Source organism: Dermacentor variabilis, chromosome 9, assembly GCF_050947875.1.
Source record: "Dermacentor variabilis isolate Ectoservices chromosome 9, ASM5094787v1, whole genome shotgun sequence".
NCBI lineage: Eukaryota > Metazoa > Arthropoda > Arachnida > Ixodida > Ixodidae > Dermacentor > Dermacentor variabilis.
Window position 1 is genome coordinate 57,342,933 of NC_134576.1, and position 8,677 is coordinate 57,351,609.

The following is an 8,677-nucleotide window of genomic DNA, read 5'->3' on the forward strand; positions in this document are numbered from 1 at the left end:
CTTAATCTAGCGGACAAGCCCATGTGCGTTGCCAGCTTTGTTTGCTGCTATTCGCAAGGCCTCCTAGTTATCGGTGTGTCGAGGACTACATGAGCACACCTGCATGAATCTGCTCAGCAATAAAAGGATTTTCTAAAGATGCACCCGTGTTCACAAAACCAACCGCGTCCGTAAACTTGAATGCATTGGTAAGCGCAGAAAGTTTCAGTGCCAGCCACTCATTTAAGTTCATTATTGCGGCACAAGATCATGTGCAGATGTCTTCCAAGCGACACATTGTATTTGTAGACGCAACCCCCTTCCCCTCCCATGTCTAAGTGAAGGCTATGTTGTCTTTTAACATGTGCGAAGTGCCTGAAGCGGAACCTCCGTGAAGATAAGGAAGAAGACGACCGAGACTGGGGGTGCGGAGAGAGATGAGGTAATCCTAAATGTTGACGCAGTGAGTCAGCTAAGAAGGTGGAGAGGGGGCACCAGCGCTGCTCTTTCCGCTAAAAAACCCCGTTGGACATTAATAGGGAGCAGGTGGCTCCGTATTCAGTATGCACTGTAATCCCTACTTAGTCTAATCAATTGCTGCTTAGCCATTTAGTTTAAAAGTATTCAATGAATTCAACTTGCAAGATTTCCATAGGAAATGCCGCATTCTGCACGTATCTGCGTCCTAAACCTGGCCGGACCCTCTCATATACCGACTGCATTATTTTGGTACAATAAACCACAGAAACCGATCACCAGTTTAGGAAGCTGTGAAGTAGCGATGCCGTTCGTGAAGCATTTGTGAGAATGCTTCATGGTATTTTTTTTGCAATTAGCGCCAGGACTTGGGTGACGAGCAGCCAATGGTGCATGAACTGAGTTTCGAAAGGTTAGCGTAACATGGGTGTAAAGAGGCCTAAATACATTCGCTGTAAAGTGTGCAAAATTTATGTGTAATAAAACCACTATTCTGACGCGTAAGGTGTGAGATGTGCGATGGAAATAAAGTATTTGCAACAAAATGATCATATACTAAAATCTATGAGTGTCAATAGCAGGACCCTGGAACGCAAGGGCATGGATGAATACGCTCTACAAAAGCGTTATATCCTAACAGCGGCCATCAATGAGATGTTTGGAATCTTTCGGCTTTACGACTAGCAAAATGGTTGCAGCGTGTGGAAGGTTCAAAACGGCTTTGCGGTCGAAACAGCAGTTCTGTGCCCAGAAGCATTTTCAGATGTAGTGGGATTTGCTATCAGCAGGATAAAGACAGTCCTTTTTTCTCTCACTGCTTGTGTCCCCATAGCCCAACAAGACGTGTGGGAACGTCCGCGTCTCGCCACAATTGCCACAGACAGGAGATTTATCACTATTCAACCGGTAAGGGTATTGTGTGCGCGGACGCTTCTTCGTGCTAGCTTTGTTTCCAATACTTGCTGAGTTTTTCGCACGAAAATGGCTTCACTTCCATGGCAGCAGCAACTATCAGCCGTCACGCCTCTATTCTTTACAAAGGTTACGCAAGTACTTTTTTAGGCGTTTAAGTAAACTCATTTTATTTGACCACATGACAATTTATGTAAACTATGCTGCACCTGTCGTTTGCAGATGGCAATACTGCATGATTTAAAACCTACTCGTACATAAAACATTGTGCCCGGAATGACTGTATAAAGTGAATTCATTTTTTTATAAGAAATAGTGTACAACTAAGCATTCCTCATCGGTATACACCAGTCCCTTGGGTGAATAGCCTAGAAGAAGCATCGCCAGGTCTTATGCGGAATTCGCAATGAGACAGGTACCTTTCCATGTTGTTCAACATGCTGCCGCGGACACACTGAGTCGGCAGATATCGCAAAATTCCCGAAGCACCATAAAGTATCGTAGCTTTTCCTCATGTCTATAAAAACGGATGAGCCTAGTTTATAAATGAAGGCATCGTCAATATTTTCCCTATAGTGGAGTGGACAGCCATTTGTCGATCCGCCCACCCTGAGGGTGAATTGGAATGGGTTGAGTAGCTTAGTGGTTCCGATAAAAATGCAGCTGACGCCGATTTACTATTTTTGCGAAGAACCTGCAAAGGCAGCGAGTCAGTGCTACAAGCGTATAACTGGTGGCGAAAGACAGATCCTTGGCTTCTTAGCGGATTGGGTTTATTACTGCCTCTTTCCAAGCAGGTTGGGTATACTTTGATGATGATATGGCATTTAAAATAGACAGAAGGGCTACCTGGATGTAAGTGTTATTATTCCATAAATGATTTGAGCAGATCTTGCAGCAGAGGTATTAAAGCGGTTCAGGAATGCATGGTACTCTGCTAAGTTAAACGGACGGTTCTATGCTTCATTTGGTGCGTATTTTCGTTCCAAAGTCTCTCGTTCTCCCCGTTGTCCCTTTCTAGGTAAAGCTAAGAAATGTGTGTGGACCTGCAGATCGTCTTAAAATGGGCACACAGCTAGAACTGCAACTACCTCTAGGCTGTTTTGGAGCCCAACGCAACGAGTATTCTTGAAATCAGCCGTGTATACGCCATGTCCGTACCTGCAGTTTGTGTGGCGAATGCTCCTGCATAGAAGCTCTTGCATGACGGTCAACTGAGCTCGGCGTTGACCAGTACGCAGTCTGAAGTTTGCAGGCCTGGACGGCGAAAGGAGATCGACATTCGAAATTATTATGAGCTGGATGTTGCCGCGAGAACAGAAGATCGTTTCAGACGCCTTTAATGGAGAACTCATTGCCGACAATCAATCGAAAACTTTCATTATTGATCTGTAATGTTGCTAGAGGCACTGATCGCGCCAGTAGTTTGGGTAGATGTTTAACATGTAGTACCAAGAACTGAATTGATCACTTGAATGCTCATGGTGTAGTAGCACCAGTAAATGGAAACACGTGCGTGAATAAAACACGTGCGATATTGATATACGTGCCTACTTTACAAACCAACGACGTGTATCGTATTTCGCGCTACGTTTGCGCGACGATTGCTTGAAGTGAATTCAAGCAATGTATTTAATTGTTTTAACAAATTCATTTTCTCAGTCAGTCAGTCAGTTTTTATTTGCAGGAAAATCACATCATCCTGCGGGTGGCAGAGACTAAAGGCATGATTGCCTGACGAGGTCTCTGCCCCCGTAACAAAAGGAGCAGTCTACAGCAGTACAGCAGAGAGCTGGTAACAAAAGAGAGGCGGCGTTACAAATAGTACACGCACACAACCTACATCATACATTCTATACAATATGGGTGTACTTAAACACTACGGACAGTTTATTTTTTAAAAATCACATTGAAGATTCGCTCATATTACAAAAATACTTCAAAGGAAGTAAACAATTGAAACGGCAGATTACATCTTTTGTCTTTTCAGATTTCCACATGATGGAGAAACGAGAAAATATTATAGTGGATTTAATTTTAGAAAATATTTTGTAGAGTAATACGCTGCTTTAATTCCTGTAGCTGCTAGTTGAATGTGAACATCTGCAAGCAAAGATTATCTCGTAAAGACAATTTCTCAAGTTTTCGAGTACGCACATTCTTTGACCACTAAGCACGAAAATGCAAGTTTCTCTCGGCTTCCTTCGCCTGTGATGAGCACCGCATCGCCTACTCGCACTCAATTTATTATGTCCGTGTTCACGGGAGCTTGGAAACACGCTCTGTGCCTTGACTTCAGATGTTGAAAAGAAAGAAACAAACAAATGAAAGAAATACCCAACGGTTTGTTCAGTGAGACCCGTTCTCGGGCAGAAACGAGAAGAAAAGCAAAAAAAAGTTGACTTAAGGACTATATGATGGGTGAGTTCACTTAGGTTAAAGAATACAGAACTTTACAAATAAGGAAATTTATTTTCACGTAAAAGATGCCAGGTAACTGCACTTTAATGTCAGAGACACAGAGAGCGACATAGCTTGATTAAAGCCAGAATTTGATCCCGATAACATGCGGGACTTCTTACATCAGATGGCGTGATTCGAAGAACGCAATGAAGAGAGAGGTATTGAAACACTAAATACAAACTACTAAGCCACAATTATTCAAAGGTGAAAGCTTCTATGAATGTTATTTCTGGCTTGAGTAAAGCTGGTTAACCTTAATGGCTTGATCGGAGCCCGATGTCAATGTAAAGGAGACTACACAAACCATTTGTCTGCATTTCCCGGCTTTATGTGAATGGATGGCATTGCTGTCGGACTAAAACAACGAGAAGGAAGCGTAACTCTGATGACCTGGGTACGGTGCACACTTGGTGGGGTATTCAGTAAGCATCGACTCAGTGGACACGCTTATTCAATATGCTGCTGATGTTCCGATTCGTGGGCTGGGCTGGGCCGGGGTAATGGTGAGGAGAGAGGCAACCCCAGCCAGCCAGTGCCTCAGCAGCCGAAGAAATGGCCCTGTCAACTAGGTGGGCACTTGCAGAATAACCCCCGGCATCCTCGTTCACATTCCGGAAACGCTCCATCCACGCCTGATCCCACCGTGATGTCTTTCAGTTTGACCTGCCACCTCCTTTGTTGCACAGCAGCCGAGGATATCAGGCTTTGTTGTGTTCCACTATCTTGTCCCGTTACTGGTGCTGCTTGTTTTCAGAACCAACAGGCCAACAGCGAACATGCCCAATCAATGTGCTATCAATAATCCAGCGATGTAAGATATATCCCACCTCCAAACCACATTCATAATTCAAGAAAAAGGAGTCTTTTACTGCGAGAAAACAAATCATTGCAGCCATAATGAACTGAACTGCAAAAACGTCAAATTATCATCCCGAAACATTAATCAAGCGTCGCTGATCCCGGAGAGCCACCAGAAGGATGCATCATGCCCTGGTGCAACTTATTGTGCAATATTAACGAAATCGTGCTTGGCATTGTGAAAAATGGATCCCCCCCGTATGTATTAGAAAGCGTCAGTAATAATATTTGTCTTTGCCCGAGGCCGTAACATTTCCTTTGTGTAAAGCATGCTACCTTAACAGACGCGTTTTCGACATTCTCGATTAATTGTATGCAGGGTGTTTGTTCAGGTAACTCGCGATAAGCCCTAATGAATCCATTACGAAAATGCATGCAACCTAATTTTTTTCCTCGTTCTCATCAAAGAATATGAGTATTTTTCACTTTGAGCTTAGGTAGTTTCCTTAAGTATGTTTCATCCCCCATTCTTTAATGTATTGCTTAAAAGGCAATATATTTAATGCAAACGTTGCGAATACCAGTGATAAATTGCCAAAATAATGTTTCTCAATGATGATAGCTAATGTATATATAGCTAGTGGATGTAATTTTTCCGTACTGAAGGCGAGCGGAAACGGTAGCCCGAGATGATGCGTGTTGCACCTTTCGAACAAGGTTAGAGTCATTGTTACGAAGCGTGAGCTCGCGGTCTTCCGCTCCAAATCGTCGCCAACCAGCCTCGTTTCTGAAACCTCTCGCAGGTTGCAGAGGCGCTCTTCTGTAGTGAAACCCTTCCGATGTTTTTCGATTACAGGCGAGCCAGCGCCACGTTTGAAGACATGCGACAGCTGTTAGCGCGGGTGGTCGCCATGTTTGTTTCGCAAAAACGCTGGTAGAATGCGACCACTCGATGGGGAGAGGAGGCAAGGGAGCGAGCGGCCCGCGTCGTAAACAATTTGTTCACCCCAGCGAATCACGCATGCGCATTGGCGTCTCCGCACGCCTGATGGGACCTCTAGAATGCGGAGAGGATGGTGACGTGTCGTTATTTCCTCCATGGAAGTGCGCTAGAAGGGGTTGAGTTGTTTTCTGATCTCCATAGAGCGCAGCAGGGGCCTATTTACTAGTTCTTTAATACCATGCGGATGCACCTATCCAGCGCTACATGCCTTTTACTGATGAAAAAAGAGAGAGCCCTTGCCCTCTTTTAGAATTGCGATTAAACTGCCTCTTTTTGAGCAAATGGCATGTACTCCGAAGACAATATAGCGTTGAAGAGAGAGAAGAGTGTGTTCTGCGTTCAAGTGTGCGTTTTATTGGTTCATAAATCATTCGATCCGATCCTGGTCTAGAGATATTACAGCAGTTCTGGAATGTCTGGGGCTCTGCTAATGTAAATGGACGATTGTATGCCTCATTAGAGACGCTCTTATGTGACAATACTTTCAGTACGGGCAGATATGTCATTATGGGCGACATAAACAGCGACCTGAAATCATCGGATTCATACTCTAGTACTCCGACTTGTTGCTGGAGCTTCTCACGTAGGGCGTCGGCAATCGAAGCCACTTGAGACAGCTTCTCCCGCACGACCGCTCGGATAGCCTCGCGCAGGTCGTCGGTGGCCAGTGACTGAACTCCGGCGTAGCTTGTCGAGTTCCTGCAGCGGTTGAATTGCCGGTTTGACATTTCCAGTGTCTTATCGATGCTAGTGACCTCGCGAATAAACTCCTCGAAAGTCTTCGGTGCGCTTCGTACCATTCCGGCGAAACGTTTCTCCTTTACACCACGCATCAGTAAGCAGACTTTCTTCTCCTAGCGAATATCCGGGTCAGCATGGCGGAACAGACGGCTCATTTCTTCCGTAAGGATAGCAACGTTCTCGTTAGGTAGCTGCATTCGGGCGTCCAGCAGAGCTTCGCCCCTTTCCTTGCGCACGACGCTCGTAAAGGTGCGCAGGAAGCCGCTACGGAAGAGGTCCCATGTTGTCATGGTCGACTCCCGGTTCTCAAACCACGTTCTGGCGGCGCCTTATAAGGCGAAGTAGACATGCCGCAGCTTGTCGTCGGAGTCCCAGGTGTTGAAAGTTGCGATTCGTTCGTAGGTCTCCAGCCAGGATTCCGGGTCTTCAGTAGCTGCACAATGAAAGGTCGCTGGGTCCCGCGGTTGTTGCAGGATAACGGGGGCGCTGAGGCAGCCATTGGGGTTGTCAGCATGGCCACGATCTTCTTTGTCGTCTCAGGTAGAAGTCTGTGCTCGGCGCCAGTCCTTGCAGCAGTCGGCGTCTAGCAGGCTGGTCTTGGGGCGATGTTGGTTGTGTCCTCGGGCTTCGGACTTAGATCGCAGCTTGGCGGGGGCGTTCGGCACATGAACGCAAAAACACCTCCACCAGATGTCACGTGGTAGTGATGTTAAAGAACACAGCGGCAATTCTGTGAAAGACAAAGCTAGATTTTATTGGGCGAACCTGTGCCCACAAAACAGGCTACACTAAACCACAACCAGAGCGGCGAACACAGTCGGCGATCGTCGAAAATCTGATCAGCGGGTGAAGCGCGTCGCCTTTTGTACAGCAGTCATCGAATGTTTCAGACTAATCGCTCGCACCCGCGTGTCTTCCACAAAGTTCTACGCCATTCGCGTCACGCGATGGAATCAGATAACACAAGGTTCGGCGAAAACAGACAGCGGAGAGAAGCATCGATAACAGTCCATAAACTTCCAATACCTGCAGGCGCGTCATGCGCATGTGCGATAACATTTGTTAGGCGGTGAAACGTGTCGCCCGATATAGACAAAATACACGTGTCAATATTAAACTACTACAGTGCATACATAACAATGCACCACATATACTTGAAAATAATAATGAAGTTCCTTAGGATATGAGGCTAAAGAGAAAATGGACACTGAAAACAACGACAAATAATGGTAAACAAACAACCAGGTACCAAGTACTAAGAATCCCAAATAGGCTAGAAGATAACATTGATTTCAATATTACTAGAAATGCATTAAAAAAACCACGTGAAGCAATTGTTACTAAAAGAGTGTTTCAACATAAATATATTAAAATTGATTTATTTTATTTTTTATTTTTTGCACACATACATACGCGTTCATAGCCATATGCTGCATTTGAGTGTACCGTTGCAATTTACATGTACTACCTGTACTTCACTCTTTGTGGACAGGGGTAGGTAATGGGGGAAAAGGGCGACATTTATTATTTCACCGTCTATTTAAAGAACGGACTGTAACCCAATAATTCGTCAAATTATATTGTTGTATGTGCCTGTGTAAAGTCATATACATTGTGGGAAAATATGTAACGTTATGTGTGTTCCCTCACTGCTAGTGAAGTGCCACCACATGATGTATAACACACGCGTATTTTGCGGGTGCAAGGGCCCCTGTCAGTTGCTGTGCGCCTTTTGCTCTTGCACCTTTCTTGAAATTGAATTCAAGTAGAAATAAACATTCATTCATTCATTCATTCATTTGGTGAGCTATTTTTGTTCCAAAGGCGTTCGCTCTGCTCGTTGTCTCTATCTAAATAAAGTTCAAAAGAGTAAAGTTCAAAGCGAAGACCACGTTAGTTATACTTGCAATAGGCTGTTTCAATAGGACATATATTTTTTCTGTAAGGTTGCCCCGCAAGGCTGATGAGTGCTCTTGTTGAAAATTGAAATTAGTTGAAAGTTACCGCCTTGTCGTCGAATTGTGTTTTTCCCCTAGCTCCCCCATCACTAATTACCCAACACTAATTTATTGTAACACCCCATAGGGTGTTACAATAAATTAGTGATGGGTAATGCATACGCATTTATACAGGTAACGCATGCTCAAATAAACGGAATACAAGCGGCAAAACAAGGGAAAAAAAGGAGTAAGAGCAATAAAACTGCATGCCCTAAACATTGAAGATACCTATTGAATTAAAAGGGGTACTGCAAGATAATGCGCGTTTCCACGCGAACTGTTCTGCTCTTCGAGCCACGGGCGT

At 44.7% G+C, this 8,677-nt stretch overlaps 1 long non-coding RNA gene across 1 annotated transcript in view; it reads right to left on the reverse strand.

Annotated features, from left to right (window-relative positions):
* LOC142592717 (uncharacterized) overlaps positions 1 to 2,826 on the reverse strand; it is a 37,585-nt gene extending 34,759 nt beyond the window's left edge. The window contains exon 1 of the long non-coding RNA XR_012830785.1: positions 2,530 to 2,826. This is a non-coding gene — a long non-coding RNA (uncharacterized LOC142592717). The remainder of the gene's footprint in view (positions 1 to 2,529) is intronic.
* Positions 2,827 to 8,677: the final 5,851 nt, after the last annotated feature.